The following is a 24,154-nucleotide window of genomic DNA, read 5'->3' on the forward strand; positions in this document are numbered from 1 at the left end:
GATAGAACTTCTAAAGTGGAACAAAATAAAACACCTTCAAGTAAAATCTGGGCTGGCAGTGGTAGCGCCCGCAGAATTTCACTACAAAATGCGATGTTAGCTATTAGTTTATGTCAGAAAACTTTCATCATAAAGGAAATATCTTGCCATTACTAATTTTGAGTCCATTACTAGGAATATTTATTAAATTTATACCATCATTTGAGAGACAGGTTTTTTTGGATCTATTAATGTGATAAATTATATTAATAGATCTCCCAAGATATTATTCTTTGACTCCTGGGTGAACACATCTTACTCATAGTAACTGATTACTATCTACTATAATGTTGAAATTGATTCTGATGATGCTATATGGGAATTTCTATCTATGTTATTTCAAAATGGTTTTTATAGCAAGAATGGAAAATGCTTGTCATCTGTAGAGCCACATGTGTTCATGGCAGATATCATAATTGGTGAAAGCAAATGAGGCTAATGATTCATTATTTACATAATACTTGTCAGCAGCTACTACTAATGAGTCAGAGTTGGAATGAGAACTGAAACTGCTGTCATTAATCAATGCTTTTCATTTTTTATGTTCTCATTGTCAGTTTTAGCACTAAGTTGCGTAACATTCCCTCTTTTTATGTTTTACCATGGGTATCGTAACATGTAAGTTTCCTCTTTCTAGATAGCTCAAATTAATTCAAACTTAAAAATGTTTGTCCCAGAGCCATTGTAGGAGGTGATTCCTTAATAACTTTTCAATGTCTCCTATGGTTGTGGATTTTTCTAGACCTTTACAAATTCCTAGTTGGTTTATTCTTAGTAAGATAAGCATTCTCAGAATATAGTTTAAGTAATATTTTCCACTCTTGATATAGAGACAATCAACAGGAGGTACTAATTTTCTAATGTCATAAAAATGGGATTATAGTTCTATATGTTCTTATAGTTATATACTTTTACATTTCAATTCTGCCTAAATATTGATTTTTAAACTTATTTTGAATAATCATATTTTATATTTACTTTTAAGATTGCTTTTCTTAATGTTTTGTATGTTCTTGAGAACACTATAATGTCGACTTCTTCAGTGGAATTTTACATATATCTATTAGATCAAGCTTATGTTGTATAATTTTTCTAAACTCTTACTAAATTTTGTCCACTTAATCTGTCACTTAAGGCAGGATATCATTATCATTGTCTTAGTTAATTATTTGATTTGGCAGCAAACATTAATCTTTTTGCACATCCTTCTTACTCATATCATAGTATTCCCATCTGGAATTATTTTCTTTCTAGCTAAAGTGCTCATTTAAAATTTCTTTTACTGAGATTCTGTTACATACTGTTAGGGTCCATGATCAAAGGAGCGAGAAGGTCAAGCAAAGCTTTATTTCACACCAAGCATCAAGAATCAAACCGACTGGTTGGGGCCACCTTTTACAGAGAGAGTGACCCCTTCCAGTCTCACAGACTAACTTTTATAGAGCAAAGGCCATGTGGTTGAACCTGGCCACACACAGGTGACCAATGAGATTGTAACACACAGAGATAGTTGCATAGTCGTGCTAGGTCACACACAGGTGGCCAATTGAATTACAATTCACCCTATAGTAGCTATATGAACTAGCCTATCACCTTGGTCAGAATTGGTGCCCAAAAGGTGCCCAAAAGGCGGGGCCCATATTCTTTAGGGAGATAGTGACAAAATCACTGTTTAACTGAGATGGAATCACTTTGGCTAAATAAGACCTTACAATACTCTCTCAGTTTTTGTTTTTGTGAAAGTATCTTTATTTAACCTCATTAAAAAAAATAATGGTGGCACTTTGTTAATTATAGGTGGACAACTCTTTTCCTGATACCATATTGAATATTTTGTTATGGTCTCAAAAATGGTCACCCAGTGGGTGATGCCTTTTAGCATTTATTATTCTTATGTACATGACCCCCTTTAAACTAGGATTAGCAACAGGAGTAAATTTTTACCCAGAAAATGAAGACGAACTGATGCTTTGTGACTCAAAAGATTATGTCAAAAGAAGCCTTTCTGCTTTCCTATGGTTTTAGAATAGCTTAGCTCAGAGGGATGTCTGACTATTTTAAGAAGTCTGACTACGCTGAGCCCACCATGCTGTGGGCAAGCCTAAACTAACTTCATGAGGAGAGAGACATTCCAAGCTGAGCTCAATCCATCTACAAAATTGACAGTATGATCTGGTTTATTATGTAGCAATAGATAAGTAGTAATAAAATTAGATAACTCCTTTTGGTGTTTGTTTTGTTTTTGAAAAGTTTTTTTTTCTTTTTTTTTTTTTTACCAAATTGATATTGTTTTATAGATAAAAGAGAGCTGAGGGGTGCGAGAGCTAGCCAACTATGAAGTTGGAGAGTACAGATCTTATAAGACTATCATCAACTGCAGGTTTGGGAGGATTCTCAAAATCACCCTCAATTTTGATAGTCTGTTAGAAGAACTCACAGAACTCACTGAAAGATGTAATCTTTATGGTCACAGTGCTTTACAGGGAAAGGATACAGATTAAAATCATGTGAAGCAAGAAAGGCATAAGGCACAGTCCAGGAAGGTTCCAAACATGAGGCTTCCAAATGTACTTTCTCCATGGAGTCACAGACAGTTGTAATGCCTCTCAGAAACTATGTGTAATGATACAAATGGAGTACTTCCAACCAAAGAAACTCACCAAAGTCTTGATGTCTGGAGTTTTTATTGGGGTTCCATCACATAAGCCTCATGTACTCTTTCAAGTGGTTTTAGAAGGCTGAGCTGACACCTCCTGCAGAACCCAAAACCACCACCCTACATTACCTTGTTGAAGTGGTCCTAAATCACACTATTACCATCTGGGGGCCCAAGCCCCCAGGCAAACAAAGATACTCTTACAAAGCATGACATTTCAAAGTCTTAGAGATTATCTTCCAGGACCAATAACAAAAGACAGACTTCTTTTTGGGCAAGGTTAAACTCTTTACAAAACAAAGAGTGTTCTAGCTTTAGCATTTTAGCAGTTTTCCAGCTCATTCCATTAAACTACTACCTTAAAGAAAAACAAACTATATCTGCATGACCCTAACCCTAACCATCAATTCACTTCTTTCCCTTCTCCTACCTAATAATAAGATTCAATAATCTCTAAATATTCTGAAGGCCAGGGACAACTTCTCATATACTGTAATTTTGGCATCGTTGAGTATTGTGGTGACTGATGCTCATACTTTTAAGTGGGAAAGGCACTCAAAGGGGAGTAAAACATCTAGTGCATAGCTATTTATTATAATCCACTCTAAAAGAACTCTTATAGCCATTTGGCAATTAAAAATATAAGATTTCCATTTAAAATTGAAAGTTAGATAAATGACCAATAATTTTTATAACTATGTCCCAAATATTACATACATACTTATCTTAAAAACTTAACCATTGTTCATCCAAAAATGAAATTTAGATGAGTTTCTTGTATTTTATCTAGAAACTCTACCTTCAGAAATTCTTTCAACCAGTGATCATGTGCTAAGAAAACACATGACCACTGGCTTTAGCTTGAAAAAATAATTCTTGAAGATATATAAAAATGCTAAATTAAATATATCCTTCTGCAGAGTGTTATCATTTATTACAGCAAATGTGAAGAGTAAACTACAGAGTTGGTTATTCCTTCAAAGCATCAGATCAACTATGCAATAAGGCTAATTTCAACCCTGATTCATGGTTTTCTGGTATGATTTCTTAATACATAAGTAAATAAGAAAATTTCAACAGGGGATCAGTTCAGAAGTTGCCCATATTTTGAACACCTCACAAGTGTTCTTAATTTTCTTGTACTTCCCTAAAAGCATTCATACAAATGAAACTTCAGAAATTTACCTGATGATTTAGTGTTTGAATGCTTGATATTCATGTCTATGTTTGTGAGCTAAACGCTAGCTACTATGTTTGATTTAAAATAATGCATAATTAGCCTTAGTTTACTTAATAACATTATGCTGTGTTTTGACAACCAAATAGTGAAATCCACTGTGCTCAACCTCTTTTTTATTGAAATCAAGAGACAGAAACCAAAAAATAATTGTTACAAGCCCTCTGATCGTAACAATTAGTTAACATCATAAAGAAGGAGCTGTAAACAAGAACAGTGTTCCAGCCTGAGTTATGAATTATAAATTTACAAATTGATTTTTCTTATGCTTCTCCATTGACTTGAACCTTAAAAACATGTAATTGATTAAGCAGGTCCTATATTATGTATGATGATGAGAAAGAAACATGAAAAGACTGAAACAACAAAAAACATAGCAATGCATTTATCTTAACAAGAACTATTGATAGGGGAATCCACTTATTCACCATTTTTCTAGCCAATCCTATTATTGGAACTCTTCCTTTAGACTAAGCCATAATATATGGTATGCTTCAAGAGATTTTGCGAAGGCAGGAAAAATCTTAAGAGGTAAGAATGAACCATAAATTAGTCTATTTTTGTCTCTGAAAAACTTAGAGACACATGAGGTGTTTAAAAATTCTCTTCCTAAATATTTCCTGTGAGAAATATGCCTTTCCATTATTTTCTCCCTTTATACTCATGTCATTTACTCATTTATTCATTATTTCAAATATGGATTGAATTCTTAGTACAATATCACACAAAATGCTATGTGCTGACTATCCCAAGATGAATAAGTAACAATAGCCCCTTTCAATGAACTTATAAACTACTGAAGAGAAATAGATGAGAAAATCAATTATTGTAACAAAATGTAAAAAGTGCTAAAAGCAGAGACCTGCATATAAAACAGAAGAGGGTAATTTTTCTCAGATTTTGTGTTGGTGAAAAGAAAGTACATTTGAAAACATTTAACAAGGACATCCATAAACGAAGAAATTACCCTACATTCTTTTTTTTTTTTTTTTTTTTTTTGACAGAGAGAAATCACAACTAGGCAGAGAGGCAGGCAGAGAGAGAGGAGGAAGCAGGCTCCCTGCGGAGCAGAGAGCCCGATGCGGGACTCAATCCCAGGACCCTGGGATCATGACCTGAGCCGAAGGCAGAGGCTTTAACCCACTGAGCCACTCAGGCGCCCCTACCCTACATTCTTATTAAAAACGATTTTCCTTAGTGTCTTCCATGGAAGAGAATATTGGTGTGTACAACCCAAGCAGGGGATGGGATGGGATAAAGGTAAGGAAAAGGAAAAAACATACATGGCCCTTAGAAATTCCAGCCTAAGTTCTGACATACATCATGGAGGATGGGAGACTAAAAGTAAGCTAAAATGTAGGTCACCAGTGAAACAAGCAAAGCTATAGTTTGCATATGCGTTCTCCTACTCAATCCAGAGATTTTTAAAAAAAAATTTTTAAAAATTCATACTTCTTAAATTCTTCTTTCATTGGATTACATCAAGTAGTATTTTCTCATTTATTCATTTAAAACTTCAAATCAAAGCAAATAAAACATTCTGTCCCTAAAAACATCCATATCTCTTTTAACTATTAATTCTGATTCTTGCAAACTCTTGTCCTTCAGATTAGTTCTAAAATATGATCTTGACAAATAGACTCAATATACAGGCAATTCTACTTCAAAGATTCATTGAGTGTTTTCACTGTGTAATTTCAGAGTTCTGCTTTGTTTGTCACCTTTATCTTATACCATTAATAAATTCCAGGTCCAGGCTTTCTAATCCAATATTATGTATGAGGAACAGATAGATATTAAACATGTTTATCCCTTTCTTAATCTCTGCCTCAGTATTTTACTTTATTTGAAGAGGGACAAAGATTGTGAGGAGATGACTGGCCTCTTTTGAAGATTAGAATATTGACAAGTATGGTTGTAGGTCAAGACATAGAAATTAATATGGATTCAGTGTGAATGATCTTATGCAAACTACATTTAAACAGCAATGTGCAGTTAGAACAGGAAGGGTGAGAGGTCAGATCATTTGATGTTCTCCTTTTGAAATTATGTTCATTTATTTGAGTTCAGTTTTGTAAGTTCTAAAAAGAATCTTAATATCACAAGCCAAAGCAGCCTTAATTTTTCTTTCAAGTACCTAGCTATTTCTATACAAAATATTTTTCTCAAATATTCCAAAAAATGTGTGTTTTTATTAAATACCCTTCAAAACTGAACAGATCATTATAGCCAACAGCTGCGTATAAAAATTTAACTTTGTTGGGGCGCCTGGGTGGCTCAGTGGGTTAAGCCTCTGCCTTCGGCTCAGGTGATGATCTCAGGGTCCTGGGATCGAGCCCCACATCGGGCTCTCTGCTCAGCAGGGAGCCTGCTTCCCCCTCTCTCTCTGCCTGCCTCTCTGCCTACTTGTGATCTCTCTCTCTCTCTCTCTCTCTCTGTCAAATAAATAAATAAAATCTTTAAAAAAAAAAAAAAAAAAAAAAAAAATTTAACTTTGTTTATTTGAGGTTCATTGCAATTCCTCATTATGGTAAGTTCCCAGGGTTCAAAAATAAAATGGTCTAACTGCAGAACCCAGGTTCTAAACTATTGTGCAATAGGGCCTTCTTTTTCAGCTGCCAGTTTCCAAGACCTTATGCCTAGCAAAAGAAAGGAAAAATTCTTTGCACAGATAAACATTTTGAGAAAGATTAATAAAAGATTTGTAAAAGCTTCTTTTTCTTATTTTTGTCTCTTTGTGCTACTCATTGTGTTTTTTGTTTCTCTATTTTATTGCACTCCTATCTTTTCATGTGTGTATCTTTTTCTTCCTTCCTTATATTCCTCTTCCCCTTCTCTTATTCTTCTCTTATTCCTCCCCATACTTCCCCTTTCTTCTCTTTCTTCCTTCTTTTCCCTCTCCTCCTCTTCTTTGTCGTTTCTTCCTTCTCCTCCTCCTCTTTCATCTTGTCTTTTGTTTTCTTCTTCTTCTTCTTTTTTAAAGTTTCATTTATTAGGCAAACTCTACACCCAAGGTGGGGCTCAAACTGATGACCCTGAGATCAAGAGTCACATGCTCCCCTGACTGAACCAGCCAGTTGCCCCTAGTTCCTCCTTCTCCTAGTTCCTCCCCCTCCCCCTCCCCCTCCCCCTCCCCCTCCCCCTCCTCCTCCTCCTCCTCCTCCTCCTTTTTCCTTTTTCTTTTTCTTATCTCTCTCTCTCTCTCTCTCTCTCTTTCTCACACACACACGCACACACACACACACACACACACACACACGTGATGTTAGGATCATGCAGCTGGGTATATAACAAGATCACATAAAGGAAACTAAATGAAAGAAAAATATGTCATTCAATCCTCTAGGTTTTCTAATTCAACACGTCTTGGTGGATGGATGGATGATGGCAAAGACTGTTTAATCATATGTCTTTCCTTCCATGTCAAAAGAATTTTAGATGCTATCACCATGAGCTACAGTCAACTTAAAATACAAAAGAATAGTAAAATTTTAAGATCAGATTAATTCATTTCCAATACAGCTTCAAATAAATATAATTTCTATTTAAGTTAACTTATTACTTATTTGGAATCTGCATGTCTCTGATAACTACAGTTGGATTAAAATGATATTAAGTAATCTATATATAAAAAGGGTTTTACAACCCCATAGCCCTTTAGAAGAAAATAAATCTCAAACACTGTTATTAGAGATCATTCCAAAGTTAAAATATGGCAAAATATAATTCATTTTGAGAATGAGTACATATATTCATATATATGTAAATATTTATATATATTATTCATAAGAAATATGGTGAATCATTCATTGGTTGTTTCATGTGAATTAAGGGGTTTTAAATATATGTTCTAAGTAAATTCAAAGAAATAATGGTTGTACCACTATGGGGATGCACAGTATGAATTCTGGTATCAAAAATAACACTGCTGGGGCACCTGGGTGGCTCAGTGGGTTAAGGCCTCTGCCTTCGGCTCAGGTCATAATCCCAGGGTCTTGGGATCGAGCCCCGCATCGAGCCCCACATCGGGCTCTCTGCTCCGCAGGGAGCCTGCTTCCTCCTCTCTCTGCCTGTCTCTCTGCCTAGTTGTGATTTCTCTCTGTCAAATAAAAGTATTTAAAAAAAAAAAGAAATAATACTGCTTTAAGTAACTTCTAGTAAGAAGAGTCTTGCCAACCAGAGCACATCTCCATTTTCTTCTCCTATTTACATGGAGAACTGGATATTCTAGAAAAGGTAAGGTGGTTGCTTTGAACAGAACTACAGTGTAACTTTTCAATAAGGATTTTTAGTAAATCAAAGTTCTGCTTAGTTCTTTCTTATTACAAAATATTCAGAACATGTCAGAATGTGTAATTTTGATTTGCTACTACATGTAATTATATATTACAAGAGCAGGTTAAAAGGCATTTGGACTAAGTAATTACTTAATACAGAAAAATATTTATTGAAATAAAAATTTAGACACCTCCCAAAAAGGATGAAAAAAAATAGATCACTTAAATAAATCGAAGTGGTTTAAATGTTCATTTATTTTTTATCTTTGTTAAAAATAAGACAACAAGCTCAAAATGGAGTCAGGTAAGGTAAGCCCCAACTCACCCAATTTGGACTTAATTACAGTTTTGGCTCCCCCAGTGATGGAACCTTAAACCACTCAATCAGGAATTCCCTGGTTAGCACTATTTAGGTAATCTGCCTGATAGGCCCCATTTATCCCCTCAAGGAAAATGGTCTTGCCATAACCAATCTGCTTTTTTTTGTCTACTGTAACCTTTTTGTTTCCTGCTCCCTTCTGCTTATAAAAGTTTTTTCATTTACACAGCTCCTCGTAGCTCTTTCCTATATGCTAAATTGGATGTTGCTCAATTCATGAAGCATTGAATAAAGTTAGTAAGATCTTTAAAACTTACTCAGTTGAATTTGTTTTTTAACATCTTGCTAAACAATCTATAAAACAGTTTATGAAAATATTTTCAAATGTAAAAAGTTCAATTTCAAAAACTTATATAAATCAAAACACAGAATTATGATAAGTAGTGTCTATTTCAGGAGGTTTAAAATCAATCCCCTGGAGTAGAATGAGGATAACTACATGTATGTTCCCCAAAGCTATTCTATTATACTGAATATTCATTCTTTTTCGTAGTGAAAATATGACCCTGGAAGGAGAAATAAAATTGCAGTAATTTATGGACGTTGTTTTTATTTTTTCATTGAAGAAGCAGTTGTGGATATAGTGATAAGGAGAGATTTGAGCTTATTTTCCCTGCCTGAACATAAAGTTTGCAATTATTTACATGTTTTTACAACTGGCAAAGAGTTTACAACTAAACAAAATTTAAGTTAAATTAATAAATGAAATTAATAAAAGGGAACTCTAAGTACTTGCTGATATGATGAACTATAGAATTTGTGCCATATATGTATGTAGGGTCAGAATGGAAAGCACAGAGACCATCTATAGAAACAAGGACTTCACAGGCAACATGATGTCAATAAAAACTTATCTTTCAATAATCACTCTCAACATGAACAGCCCAAATGCTCCCATAAAATGGCACAGGGTTGCAGACTGGATAAAATGATAGGACCAGTCCATATGCTGTCTACAAGAGACTCATCTGGAACCCAAAGATACACCCAGACTGAAAGTGAAGGGATGGAGAACCATCTTTCAGGCCAACGAGCCTCAAAAGAAAGCTGGGGTTCATATCAGATAAATTGGATTGAAAGCTAAAGCCTGTAGTTAGAGATACAGAAATACACTACATCATTCTTAAAGGGTCTATCCACCAAGAAGAGCTAAGAATTGTAAATATTTATGTCCCCTATACGGAAGCAGCCAATTACATAAGAAAACTATTAATCAAAATAAAGAGTCAGATTGATCTGAATACATTAATTATAGGGGATCTTAACACATCGCTCTCGGTAATAGATAGATCATCTAAGCAGAAAATCAATAAAGAAACAAGAGCTTTGAATGACACATTGGACCAGTTGGACCTCATAGATATATACAGAACATTCCACCCTAAAACAACAGAATACTCATTCTTCTTGAGTGTACATGGAACTTTCTCCAGAATAGACCACACACTGGGTCACAAATCAGGGCTCAGTCAATACCAAAAGACTGAGATCATTCCCTGCATATTCTCAGACTACAATGCTTTGAAACTGGAACTCAACCACAAGAAAAATCTGGAAAGAACTCAAACTTGGATGCTAAAGACCATGCTGCTCAAGAATGTTTAGATAAACCAGGAAATCAAAGAAGAACTTAATTCATGGAAGCCAATGAGAATGAAGGCACATCAGTCCAAAACCTATAGGATACAGTAAATGCAGTCCGAAGGGGGAAATACATAGCCATCTAAACCTCATTCAAAAAAACTGGAAAATCCCAAATACACCAACTCTCTTTACACCTTAAAGAACTGGAAAATCAATAGCAAATTAAGCTAACCCCATGCACAAGAAGGGAAATAATCAAGATTAGAGCAGAGATCAATGACTTAGAAATGAGAGATATAGGTAGAACACATCAACAAAACTAGAAGCTCTTTCTTTGAAAGAATCAATAAAATCAATAAACCACTGGCCAAACTAATCCAAAAGAAAAAGAGAGGACCTAAATTAATAAAATTATGAAAGAAAGGGGAGAGATCACGACTAATACCAAGGAAATAGAAACAATCATCAAAAATTATTATCAACAGTTATATGCCAAGAAGTTAAGCAACCTAGACGAAATGGATGCATTCCTGGAAACCTATAAACTTCCAAGGCTGAAACAGGAAGAAACTGACAACCTGGATAGACCAATATCCAGTAAAGAGATTGAAGTAGTGATCAAAAACCTCCCAAAAAACAAGAGCCCAGGACCCGACGGATTCCCTGGGGAATTCTACCAAATACTCAAAGAAGAAATAATACCTATTCTCCTGAAGCTGTTTCAAAAAATATAAATAAAAGGAAAACATCCAGACTCTTTCTATGAAGCCAGCATTACCCTCATCCCCAAACCAGGCAAACATCCTACCAAAAAGGAGAGTATAAGACCAATATCCTTGATGAATATGGATGACAAGATTCTCAACAAGATCCTAGCTAATAGGATTCAACAGTACATTAAAAAGATTATCTACCATGACCAGGTGGGATTTATCCCTGGGATGCAAGGGTGGTTGAACATTCACAAATCACTCAGTGTGATAGAACAATTCAATAAGAGAGAAGAACCACATTGTCCTCTCAATAGACGCAGAAAAAAGCATTTGACAAGATACAGCATCCGTTTCTGATTAAAACTCTTCAGGGACGTCTGGGTGGCTCAGTTCGTTGAGTGGCTGCCTTCGGCTCAGCTCGTGATCCCGGGGTCCTGGGATTGAGTCCCACAGCTGCTCCTGGCTCAGTGGGGAGCCTGCTTCTCCCTCCCACGCTGCCTGCTGCTCTCCCTTCTTGTACTCTCTCTCTCTGTTAAGTAAATAAGCAAAACCTTAAAAAAAGATCCTTTAAAACTCTTCAAAGTATAGATATAGAGGGAACATTTCTCAACTTCATAAAATCTATCTATGAAAAATCCAGAACACATTTCATTCTCAATGCAGAAAAGCTGACAGCCTTCCCTTTGAGATCAGGAACATGACAAGGATGCCCACTCTCGCTACTGTTGTTCAACATAATACTAGAAGTCCTAGCAACAGCAATCAGAAAACAAAAAGAAATAAAAAGTATTCAAATTGCCAAAGAAGAAGTCAAACTCTCTCTCTTCACAGACGATGTTATACTTTATATGGAAAACCTGAAATATTTCACCCCCAAACTAGTAGAACTCATACAGCAATTCAGTAATGTGGCAGGATACATAATCAATGTACAGAAATCAGCTGCTTTCTTATAACAATGAAAATATAGAAAAGGAAATTAGAGAATCGATTCCATTTACTCTAGCACCAAGAACTATGAGATACCTGGGAATAAACCTAGCCAAAGAGGTAAAGGATCTGTACTTGAAGAACTACAGAACACTCATGAAAGAAATTGAAGAAGACACAAAAATATGGAAGAACATTACATGTTCACGGATTGGAAGAAAAAACATTATTAAAATGTCCATACTGCCCAGAGAAATCTATGCTTTCAGTGCCATCCCGATCAAAATTCCACTGGCATTTTTCAAAGTGCTGGAACAAACAATCCTAAAATTTGTATGAAACCAGAAAAGACCCTGAATTGCCAAGGAAATGTTGAAAAAGAAAAACAAATCTGGGAGTATCACGTTGCCTGATTTCAAGCTTTATTATAAAGCAGTGATCACCAAGACAGCATGGTACTGGCATAAAAACAGACACATAGATCAGTGGAACACAGTAGAGAGCCCAGATATGGACCCTCAACACTATGGTCAAATAATCCTTGACAAAGCAGGAAAAAATATACAATGGAAAAAAAGACAGTCTCTTCAATAAATGGTGCTGGAAAAACTGGACAGCTATGTGTAGAAGAATGAAACTTGACCGTTCTCTTACACCACACACAAAGATAAACTCGAAATGGATAAAAAACCTCAACATGAAGCAGGAATCTATCAAAATCCTAGAGGAGAACAGAGGCAATAACCTATTCAAACATTGGCCACAGGAACTTCTTTCAAGACATGTCTCCAAAGGCAAAGGAAACAAAAGCAAAAATGAATTTTTATGGTTTCATCAAGATCAAATGCTTCTGCACAGCAAAGGAAACAGTCAACAAAACAAAGAGGCAACCCATGGAATGGGAGAAGATATTCGCAAATGACACTATAGACAAAGGGCTGATATCCAAGATCTATAAAGAACTCCTCAAACTCAACACTCAAAAAACAGATAATTGTGTCAAAATATGGGCAGAAGACATGAACAGGGACTTCTCCAAAGAAGACATACAAATGGCTAACAGACACATGAAAAAAATGTTCATCATCATTAGCCATCAGGGAGATTCAAATCAAAACCACACTGAGATACCACTATACATCAGTTAAAATGGCCAAAATCAACAAGATGAGAAACAAGTGTTGGAGAGGATGTGGAGAAAGTGGAACCCTCTTACACTGTTGGTGGGAATGCAAGTTGGTGCAGCCACTTTGGAAAACAATGTGGAGATTCCTTAAGAAATTAAAAATAGTGGGATGCCTGGGTGGTTCAGTTGTTAAGCATCTGCCTTCTGCTCAGGTCATGATCTCTGGGTCCTGGGATCGAGTCCCATATCAGGCTCCCTGCTCAGCTGGAGGCCTACTTCTTCCCCTCCCACTCCTCCTGCTTGTGTTCCCTCTCTGTCTCTCTTCTCTGTCAAATAAATAAATTAAAAAAAGAAAGAAATTAAAAATAGAGCTACCCTATGACCCTGCAATTGCACTACTGGGTGTCTACCCCAAAGATACAGACGTAGTGAAAAGAAGGGCCATCTGTATTCCAACGTTCATAGCACCAAGGTCCACAATCGCCAAACTGTGGGAAGAGCCAAGATGCCCTTCAACAGACGAATGGTAAAGAAGATATTGTGCATTTATACAATGGGATATTATCCATCAGCTAATATCATCAGAAAGGATGAATACCATTAAAAAGGATGAATACCCAACTTTTGTATCAACATGGATGGGACTGGAGGAGATTATGGAGGAGATTATGCTGAGTGAAATAAGTCATGAACTGCATCCCATTAAATGTCACCTTACTGCCAGAAGTGAATTGTACCCCTTTCATTGTTATTTTAGAGTCCTAGGCTATAGTCTAGATTCTGCTACTAATTATTTATGTGAGTTTATAAGTTGGTTATAATTTCTCATCCTCAGTGAAGAATAAAAATGTTGAAGATATTTTTGCTCTGAAATTTGTCAAATACATGTATTAAGCAACACTATTTGTTCAGCTTTATTTTCATGATATCATGAGAGGCCCAGCTTAAAAAGTGACTGAAATAACTGATATCTTTAGTTTTACTAGAAGAGAAACGTCAAGAACTCCAGAGGGTGGACACACAGAGTTACTTAGAGAGCTAAAGGAATCAAAGTTTACAATCTTCATTCATCTTTCCATTTGGTTCCATTAAATTGAAACCAGACCCTAAATTCCACTTCTGCCAAGAAATTACTTGATGAATCTAGTACTTTGAGATGAGAGTTCCCTGATTTGAGTCAATAAAGCTCTTAAGGCTACTCTCCAAGCCTTCAAACTTATCAGTTTTGATGACACTTTTCCTGTAACTTTGAAATAAACTTCTTATGAATTTATTTTTACCATCAAATTCATCATAGGAAAAATGACTTTTGTCCCTCTTATCCTGTTACTTGTAGACTTACCTACTATGGTATCTGTAAGTACCTGTTTTCCTCCCTTTAGGATGAAGAAATATCTTTCTTACCTAGCATGGCTCAGTCTTCCTGCCTGCTTGCCTGCCTTCCTTCCTTCCTTCCTACATTCCTTCCTTCCTTCCCTACCACCTTTCCTTCTTTCCCTTAATCCACTTAGTTAATAAACATTCCATGGCTCAACTTTTCAGGTATATTAATTGGGCACATAACACTCTAACCTCCTAAACATTTCAGTATTTGAAAAATGCATCACACACTTCATATTTGCTTTCTTTTACATGAACTGTTCCTTTTGCTTTTTAATAATCTTCCTTTTTCTACCCTGAAAATGCATGACATTTTAAAAAACTAAATCCGTAACTCCTGCTCTATGAAACTACTTATAGCTCCTCTCTGAAAAGCTAGGCACTCTTTTTTTAGTAGACATCTGTCTATACCTTATTCAAAAGACCAATTATGTAGTACTTTATATGATTTTTATTGTTTAGACTAGTTCATTGAGACTTTTTTCAAAATGTGGTAACTATAGTTATCAGTCTAAAATTTTAAAACAGTACTTTTTGTGTCACTCTCTTTAAAACTGACTACTTTACATGTTATTTAATTATGAAGAAAATCTCCCCCAATAATGAATAGGGGAAGTGCATAAAACCTTGAAGACTGCAACAACCATAAGTTTATGAAATTAAGAGCATGTATAATAAGATTTCACATCTGAGAATACTGGTATTTTCATACAGCTGAAACTAGCAAAGTATCAAGGGATAAGTAGTATGTATGGATTTTTGTCTTCTTAAACAGTATAGGCAGAAGAATAACAGAAATGGGAAATACAGTCATACCATTGATTCATATCCATATATGTCCAAGACAATCTAATATTAGTGACACATTTCTAAGGTAAAAGATAACTTAGATAAACTACCTAATGATCCAGAACAGATTTCCACTTGACAGTTTGAAACAGATGAAAGTAGGAATTTTCTGAAAGTGTGGACCCTAAAATTAATGATTACATAAGAGAACTGTAGTTAAGAGTAAAATTACCTACATCAAATGTAAATTGTTGAAATTTTAGTGCAAAGAGCAAAAGAAGCATATTATAAATAGCATATTTTAAAAAATGGATAGAAGTCTTATGAATAAAAATGTAGATTTTGGTTTAACATTTAAGAGGTTTTTTAATGCGAACAGATGACTTTCATTAAAAAAATCTCAAAATAATAGTAGCAGTAGTACTTACTAATAAGAACAATAACCATTATTTTTGAGTGTTTACTGATAAGCACTTTAGACATTTTATGAATATTTTCCTAACATTCACAGTAACATTATTTAAAGGACATGTTTTTATTTTATAAAAAGCAGTCTCATTAAAGTTAAACATGTATCTCAAGATTACAAAACTAGTCACAAAAATAAAATCAAAGTACAAGACTAAATTTTGTTATTTTCAATGTACCTGCTAATTACAACAACCCTTCCTCTATACCCAGCTCCCAAATCCCCCACCCTCAATGGCCCTGCCCCCCACAAAGCAGCTAATATATATAAGGTATCTTTTTTTTGTTAGGTTCTTTGCATCTATTATCTCCCAGATTCAAATCACAATCTAAAGCCATTTTGCCTTCATTTTACAAATGACAATACTACACATCAGAGTTACACAATTTTGTCACATTAGAAAGTTAAGAAGATAGAGCTAGCATTTTAACTTGGTTTTGTTTGAAAAGCATGTACACCTCTTTCATCCACATACTTCCCTTACTACCGTCTTTCCTGCTAGAGTAAAATTATTTACTTAGAAGGGTAGAAAACTCATAGCTGTAAAGAAAAATGACCTGAGATAATCACCCACCCAACACATACACACTCACATTTGCATGTGCATTTCAGGAATTTATATTAAATTTGCTAATTTCAATATCTCTTTCCTGTGCTTAAGTTTTTGCTATTTTATATACTGTTGACATTATTATTATTGCAAAATCAAAACCCATTTGCTGATTTTCACCTTTCTATATTCAGAATATCATAATCATATTGAGTATTCATTCATTCCTTGATTCATTTAAATATTTTTATGTATTTAAATCACATTTTCAATATTTCTTCAAATAACTTCCAAATATTCTTTCATAAGTCTCATGAGAGCTGTATTCTCTATGATTAATATATTAAGAGATTTGGCAGAAAGGTGGATAACATAAATTAACATGTGGGAAACCATAAAAAGGGAAATGAAAATATTAGATAACTGTTTATTTGTGATGTGCTTACAATTCTAGTTATTTTGGAAACTACTGAGGTAAGAAACAGAACAGCGCAACAAAACTGATAAACATTATCTTTTTCTTTTTTATAACTTTTTAATTTTTAAATTAACGTATAATGTATTATTAGCCCCAGGGGGATAAACATTATCTTAAGCAGGCTCCGCATCCAGTGCAGAGCCCGACTCAGGGCTCCATCTCCCAACGGAGATCATGATCTGAGCAGAAATAAGAGTCAGATGCTTAACAACTGAACCACCCAGGTGCCCTGAGATCTCTGCCAATGCTAAAAATGGTTCACTGATACCTCACCTTTGAGCAAATATCTTCTTTAACTTTAAGTAAATTCTCTCTCCTTCTGCTTCTTCCCCCACCTCCCTCCCTAAAAAACAAACAAAACAATTGGTAGAGATCTAAATGATCTCAGGAAAACTGAGCTGATAAGACCCCAGCTGGAAATAGAAGGAATGACTGAGGAGGCACTTGACACTGACACAGAATTTGGGGTGGTGACAAAAACATAGTAATCAAGGTTAAGTTTAATACAGTATTTTAAAAAATCAAAATTAATGCCAAAAAAATCCCTGGTGGAAAAATATCATTACTTTAAATAAGATAGGATGCAAACCTCAACTTGCCTCCCTTGATCACACTAGCTTTCACTCAACTCACTGTGCTTCCTGCCTTGGATAAATCTAAATGTAACTGTCCTATTACTTCCCTAAAAGTTGGCTTAATTTCCAAAGAGAACAGCACTTCATTTTTCCTTCTAAGTTAGCAGACTGCAGAGAGGGTGTTTTGAAGAGGATGTTACACGGGTGGAGTGAAATTTTCTATTTAAAATTTTCAAATGGTGGGGCACCTGGGTGGCTCAGTGGGTTAAGCCGCTGCCTTCGGCTCAGGTCATGATCTCGGGGTCCTGGGATCGGGTCCCACATAGGGCTCTCTGCTCAGCAGGGAGCCTGCTTCCCTCTCTCTCTTTCTCTCTGCCTGCCTCTCTATCTACTTGTGATCTGTCTCTGTCAAATAAATGTTAAAAAAAAAAAAAAACAAATAAAATTTTCAAATGGTACTCTGTTTTCAACCCAATTTCTCATTATTATTTTTAGTTATTTTTTCATGGTCTGGAGCCTATATGGAATTTTGTCAGGTAAAATGATTATTCATTAGGTTAAAGCTAAGCTGTTTTAAAAGGGGTACCTGGCACCGTACACAAAGATAAACTCGAAATGGATAAAAGACCTCAACGTGAGACAGGAATCTATCAGAATCCTAGAGGAGAACATAGGCAGTAACCTCTTCGATATCAGCCACAGCAACTTCTTTCAAGATGTGTCTCCAAAGGCCAAGGAAACAAAAGCAAAAATGAACTTTTGGGACTTCATCAAGATCAAAATCTTCTGCACAGCAAAGGAAACAGTCAACAAAACAAAAAGGCAACCCACGGAATGGGAGAAGATATTTGCAAATGACAGTACAGACAAAAGGTTGATATCCAGGATCTATAAAGAACTTCTCAAACTCAACACACACAAAACAGATAATCATATCAAAAAATGGGCAGAAGATATGAACAGACACTTCTCCAACGAAGACATACAAATGGCTATCAGACACATGAAAAAATGTTCATCATCACTAGCCATCAGGGAGATTCAAATTAAAACAACATTGAGATATACCACCTGACACCAGTTAGAATGGCCAAAATTAGCAAGACAGGAAACAACGTGTGCTGGAGAGGATGTGGAGAAAGGGGAACCCTCTTACACTGTTGGTGGGAATGCAAGTTAGTGCAGCCACTTTGGAGAACAGTGTGGAGATTCCTCAAGAAATTAAGAATAGAGCTTCCCTATGACCCTGCAATTGCACTGCTGGGTATTTACCCCAAAGATACAGATGTAGTGAAAAGAAGGGCCATCTGTACCCCCAATGTTTATTGCAGCAATGGCTACGGTCGCCAAACTGTGGAAAGAACCAAAATGCCCTTCAATGGATGAATGGATAAGGAAGATGTGGTACATATACACAATGGAGTATTATGCCTCCATCAGAAAGGATGAATACCCAACTTTTGTAGCAACATGGACGGGACTGGAAGAGATTATGCTGAGCGAAATAAGTCAAGCAGAGAGAGTCAAGTATCATATGGTCTCACTTATTTGTGGAGCATAACAAAGAACATGGAGGACATGGGGAGATGGAGAGGAGAGGGAGTTGAGGGAAACTGGAAGGGGAGATGAACCATGAGAGACTATGGACTCTGAAAAACAACCAGAGGGTTTTGAAGGGGCGGGGGGGTGGGAGGTTGAGGAACCAGGTGGTGGGTAATAGGGAGGGCACATACTGCATGGGCACTGGGTGTGATGCCAAAACAATGAACAGTGTTATGCTGTAAATAAACAAATAATAAAATAAAATAAAATAAAATAATTAAATTAGTTTTAATCTGAGCTATTAAATAGTTAATTAAATAGTAAAAAAAAAAAAAAAAGGGGTACCTGCGTGGCTCAATCGTTGGGCCTCTGCCTTTGGCTCCAGTCGTGATCCCGGTGTCCTGGGATGGAGGCCCACATTGGGCTCCCTCCTCTGCGGGAAGCCTGCTTCTCCCTCTTCCACTCAGTCTGCTGTGTTCTTTCTCTTGCTGTGTCTCTCTCTGTCAAATAAATAAATAAAATCTTTAAAAAAAAGATGCTCCAAAATACAATCCTTTAAATAAACAGAGGTTAATTTCTTTCTAATGTAAAAGATAGGAAGTTTGTGGGTAATTCATGGCAGATAGATGACTCCACTCCATGACATTAGCCATAGACTCCCAGCTTGTAGACTGGCTGTGGCCATTTATTTTCCTGTCAATCTAAAAGGGAAAGGGGGGGGGGGGAAAGGCCCACAATCATCTTTCTTTTTAAGATTTTGACCCAGAAGTTTTACACATCAAATTCTGCTCACATCTCATTGGTTTGCATTTAGTCCCATGGTTGTATTTAGTTATAAGGAAAAGAAGGTATAAAATCTCTAGCTGAGCCATATTGTTAAGAAGGGAGGTTGGATGTCCGTGTTCTTTAATTATCAAAAAGGAAGAAAGGCAGAATAGATGTTGGAAAAAATTAGCAGCCTTTACCATGAATTTTCCCTTCCTTTGGTGTATCACCCTTTGCATGTTGCTCTATGTAAGATTTCTTTCCTTCTGTTTCACCAGTCAACACTCCTCCATCACCTTTTCTTTTTCCAGAAATGTGACAGAAATCTCATCCAACAATATCTCTCTCATTCACTTTTGTTATCAGTTTGCATCTTTTTGTTTGTTTGTTTATACCATTTAAAATTATACTTTTCTGTCATTATATTGAATTCTCATTATGGAGAAGAAAGAAACATAGGTCCCCAGGGTTTAAGCCTGAACTGGTAACTGTCATTTTTAACAGTATCTGTAATTCTTCCTTAAGATTCATTTTTTGAGGGAGTTTGAGTGGCTCAGACAGTTAAACGTCTGCCTTTGGCTCAGGTCATGATCTCAGGGTCCTGGGATCGAGCTCAGCATCGGACTCCCTGCTCCGTGAGGAGCCTGTTTGTCCCTCTCCCTCTGTCTCTAGGCCAATATTTTTGCTCTCACTCTCTATCTCACACAAATAAATAAAATCTTTTAAAAAAATACATTTTACGAGAAAAATATTTTGTACGTACTGTTCAACTGATGTTCTAATATAGAAACAATAGAACTAAAAGCATTGCATTAAATAGTGACACTTTCATAAGTTCATTATAGTAAAATGGAATATTGCATGTATTTACATTTGTATATGTGCCTTGGTGTGTATAAATGGGAAGAGTTGGGGAGGGCTGGGGGAACTAGAAAATTCAGGAAGGGGATTTTAACCAAATAATATGATATTGTTGAAATTATCCCATGTCTAAAAATTATCCTATTTACATTGAATCTAGAATTCTGGAACAGAGGAAGTGGAAAATTAAAACATTTTATCACTTGAAATTTTGTACAGTAAAAGTACTGTTAAATAATGGTTCTAAGTGACAATCTTTTTTTTTTCTCTGTTGAACTAAGATGAGCCATTAGGGAGTTTTGTTTATAGGATTCTTCTAAAGAGCTGTAAATTTCTACTAGTTCTTTTATATGCCCTCTCATAACAATCAGAAGTATTAATCATGGTACTTAACATTAATATGCTTCATTATGCTAAAAAGTGTTTTGTGTAGATCAATTCATTATTCTTACCAAATAAATTACTAGATAGTTTAATGCTATTATTGCTTAATTTTTTTAAGAGATAGGAAATGGGTACAGAGATGTGACACATATAACAGATGATTACAAAGGCCAGCATAAGGAAATATACCAAGGTTTTCCCATAGGGAGTGTTTACTCAAGCAGAGAAATGGTAAATTCACTTCTTAGATAGAATAAAAACTTAAATTTCATCCACCAATCCATCTATCCATCTAAGCACGTATCACTGACTATGGACCATGTGTGCAACTGCTTGTTTTATATAAGTCCTAGCTGATAAATTTTTCATTTAAATTATTGTACTTTCAGCTCTATAATTTTCAATTTGTTTTTATTTTAGTTCCAGTTTTCTATGCTTATTTCTTATTTGAATCTTATTAGCATACTGCTTAATTCTTTGAACACATTTATAAGAATTACTTTGATGGTTTTGTGACTAACATCAACATTGGAGCCCAGAGACAACTTCTATTGAATGTTTTTTTGTTTTCCTGAATTTTGACTATTTCTTTGCATTTTTACTAATTTTTGGTTGAAAACTACATATTGCAAATGATATATATCAGTGTCTCTACATTTCATGCTATTATTCTTCTAAGGGATTTTATTTTTAATTGAGTTGCCTGGACTTAACTGTAGAACTCTCTCCTTTACTGGCGTGCCTGTGTGGCTCAGTGGAGCTCAGCATCAGGCTCTGCTCAACCGGAAGCCTGCTTCTCCCTCTCCCACCCCTCCTACTTGTATTCCCTATATCACTATCTCTGTCAAATAAATAAATAAATAAAATCTTAAAAAAAAAGAACTATCTCCTTTACTGTAATAAATAAATAAATAAAGCAACCAAACAAATGTGATAAAGGTAAAAAGACCCATCAGTTTCTGAATCTTGAGTTGTGGGATCTATTCCAATAAAAAATTTGTGTAGATGTCCATTTGTTACTCTCTTTCAGCCCCTCTGATCTCTGAACTTGACAGACTCTGTTAGTATACAGTCTTCTAACCTTCCTCCTTTCCTGTCATCTTTATATAACCAATCAATACTTCAGGAAAACAAACTCCCAAGAAAACACTGAGGGTGCATAAGGGAAGTATAAAGTGTTGACTGTACATTGTTTTCTAGGAGGAGTAACATCTTTATAAGCAAAGAAAGGCTGAGTAAAAAATGAATAAATGTGCATATATTTTTACAATGAACTTCAAACAAATGGAAATTTAGAGAGAACAGTATAGTGAACTTCAATGTACCACTACCCAACTCTCACAATTCATGCAGGCCAATTTTGTTTTATCTATACTCCCTCTCTTTTCCCCCACCCCAGAATACTTTGCAGGAAATTTGAGATATTATATCATTTTATCTGTTAATATGTCAGAATCTTCTCTAAGTAGATTTTCAATACTACTATCACACCTAAAATAGTAAAATACTTTCTAAATATTACCTGTGTTCACATTTCTTGACTTGTTACATAATTTGTTAGTTTGTCAAGCAAACTAACAAAGAAACAAAGGTTCTTTTGATTGTTGATATGTTATTATGCCTCTTACCTTTTTAATCTATAGCTTAATCTATAGTTACAAAATCTATAATCTCTAATTACTTTCTTGTTTAATTGCTTTGGCTAAGATCTTCAATTGAATGTTAACTAGTAGAACAGAGAATTGGTATGTTTATCTTTTTCTTGAATTTAGTAGGAAAATCTCTCTTACTTTGCCACTAAGTAACATGCTAGCAATGGCACTGAATTTTGTATATTTTATCATGTTAAAGGGGTATCCATAAATTCCTATTTTATACATGATTTAACATAAATCAGTGTTGAATTTTGTCAAATGCATTTTCTAGTATTTATGAAGATAATAATCATATGATTTGGTCCCCCTAAATTGTTCTATAAAATTCAAAACAATCCCAATCAAAGCACAAAGATTATTGTGGAACTTGACAAATAATAGAAATTTAATCTAAAAAAATAACTTATGAAAACGGCCATTTAGATGCTGGAAAAGAATAAGTGGGCCAATTAAGTTCTAGAAGATGTTAAATACATTCAAAAACAGGATAATTAAAAAAAAAATAAAAAAAAAACAGGATAATTCAAGAGATTTCTTACTAATAGGTCTAGATAGCTTGATGTAACTGAATGGGAAAGTGCAAAATCAAATTTAAGTCAATTTCAGAATTTACCATACAGTAAAGTTAGCATTTTATCAGTTGACAAAACGTGATTTAAAAAAAGAAATTTGGTGTTGAAGCAACTGATTAGATCTTTTGAAAAGAGTATAATTACCAGATTGTGCATATTTAATATTTTTATACTGATTGTTATTAATATTTTGCACACATCAATTTTTGTAAATTAATCAGTTGAAAATAATGTAATATTTTAGTAAATTCAGGGAATGGTTGGGGAAAATCTAACAAGAATTGGCACAAAAAATGCTTTAATTTTTTTAGAGCATGAGAGAGTGATGACAGACAAGTTAAAACAAAAAAAAAAGTCTGACATGATATTCAAGTTAACATGAAACTATACACATATCCCTTAAGAATGTCCAAGTGATTAGGCCTTGTTCCTCATGAGATTAACAATATAATGAGGAAAGTAATGGGTTGAGAATCACTCAGAGGAAGAAATGAGCGGGAGGCAGAATTGGGGTGGTTTTGGTTGCTCAGTGAACTAGCTATAAATTAGGTAATGGAAATGCAGTTGAGATCTAAACTAAAGCCTGCAATTAGCATGAAGACTTTAGGACTTAATGGTTAAGGCAGACCCATTTTATTGTTCTGTGATTTAGCTGGAGTCAATGTAAATAAGCTAAGCATTCATATATCTATGTTTCCTCTCTTGCTCTGTTTAGGACTGAGGATAGCTAGAAAGAGAATCATCTGTGTGTGTCACAGTTATGCCTTTGCAATTTAACGAACCAATCCAAAAACTTAGTTGCTGAAAACAATAACTATGCATTTGGCTCATGATTTTGTGGGTTGGCAATTTGGAATGGACTCACCTGGACAGTTTCTCTGCTGATTTCAGCTGAGGTCATTTATACTTGTGTGTTAAGTGATAGTCTGTTATGCTCACAAAGCCATTTTTGAGAGAATATGAGGAGAAATGCCTACCAGTCTGTCAGACCATTATCAGTGTCTCCTCCTTTTCCTTCTACTTCAATTTTCTTCCTGTAGAGACTTTTGGTTTTGTTGGTTTAGGTTGGTTAATTTCGGTTTTCACTCATTCATTCATTCACTTGGAAAAAGAATGTGCTTATTCAGTGTATTATACTTAAGATGAACTTGAATAAGTAAAATTTGAATGGGTTTCTGTAATAGTCTAGAAAC

This window comes from Meles meles, chromosome 5 (assembly GCF_922984935.1).
Source record: "Meles meles chromosome 5, mMelMel3.1 paternal haplotype, whole genome shotgun sequence".
In the NCBI taxonomy this organism is placed as follows: Eukaryota; Metazoa; Chordata; class Mammalia; order Carnivora; family Mustelidae; genus Meles; species Meles meles.